Genomic DNA, 1,416 nt, shown 5'->3' with positions numbered 1-1,416 from the left:
TACCTAGGGGACTCCAAATCAAACAATAAAGATACTTGCTCATCAAGGTTAATTTCTGTCCCACTCACAATAGCTAAGAAATGAAAACAGCCTAGTAGTAGCCAATCAAAAGGTGAATGGACAGAGAAAATGGAATATAAGTGGTGCATGCCTTTTAGCCCAGCACTTGGGAGGCATAGGCAGGCAGATTTCTGAGTTCGAGGCCAGCCTGGTCTACAAAGTGAGTTCCAGGACAGCCAGAGATACACAGAGAAACCCTGTCTTGGAAAAAAAAAATTAAATCAGAACCTTTGCTTGCAGGTAAACAGTTCTATATGCCACTTTAAAAGAATGGTAAAGATTATAGATTAGATAAGTAGATAGATAGATAGATAGATAGATAGATAGATAGATAGATAGATAGATAGAGGGCCACAGCACCTGGTCACCTTGAGTGTGGAGTCTGCAGATACCCCCAAGGTCCCCAGAGCACTCTCCATGGGATCTTAGGACCTCTGGTGAGTGGAACACAACTTCTGTTCCAATACAATTGCGCGGGACATGAGACAGGATTAATGGGGGAAGCAGAAAACCCAGACTGACCAGAGTCACAAGTCCCTTTCAGTCAGCCCCAGCACCTGTCACCTTTGGCATAGAATCTGCGGACACCCCCAAGGGTCCCAGAGCACTCTCCATTGGATCTTAGGACCTCTGGTGAGTAGAACACAACTTCTGCCAGGAGGCAGGTTTGAACACCACATATTTGGGCACCTTCCCGCAAGAGGAGAGCTTCCCTGCAGAGAGTGCTCTGACCACTGAAACTCAGGAGAGAGCTAGTTTCCCTGGTCTGCTGATAGAGACTAACAGAATCACAAGAGGAACTAGCTCTAATCAGAGACAACTATAACAACTGACGAGAGAATACCAGATGGTGGAGGCAAACATAAGAATCTTACTAACAGAAGCCAAGAACACTCACCATCATCAGAACACAGCACTCCCACCTCACCCAGTCCTGGGCATCCCAACACATTCGAAAAGCTAGACCCGGATTTAAAAGCATATCTTATGACGATGGTAGATGACATCAAGAAGGACTTTAATGACTCACTTAAATAAATACAGGAGAACACTACTAAAGAGTTACAAGTCCTTAAAGAAAAACACAAAACACAACCAAACAGGTGATGGAAATGAACAAAACCATACTAGACCTAAAAAGCAAAGTAGACACAATAAAGAAAACTCAAAATGAGGCAACGCTAGAGATAGAAACCCTAGGAAAGAAATCTGGAACCATAGATGCAAGATCAGCAACAGAATACAAGAGATGGAAGAGAGAATCTCAGGTGCAGAAGATTCCATAGAGAACATCGGCACAACAAACAAAGAAAATACAAAATGCAAAAAGATCCTAACTCAAAGCATCCAGGAAAT

The sequence above is a fragment of the Mus caroli genome, chromosome 13 (assembly GCF_900094665.2).
Source record: "Mus caroli chromosome 13, CAROLI_EIJ_v1.1, whole genome shotgun sequence".
NCBI lineage: Eukaryota > Metazoa > Chordata > Mammalia > Rodentia > Muridae > Mus > Mus caroli.
The sequence above is the reverse complement of the archived record's forward strand: the minus strand, read 5'-3'. Positions refer to the sequence as shown.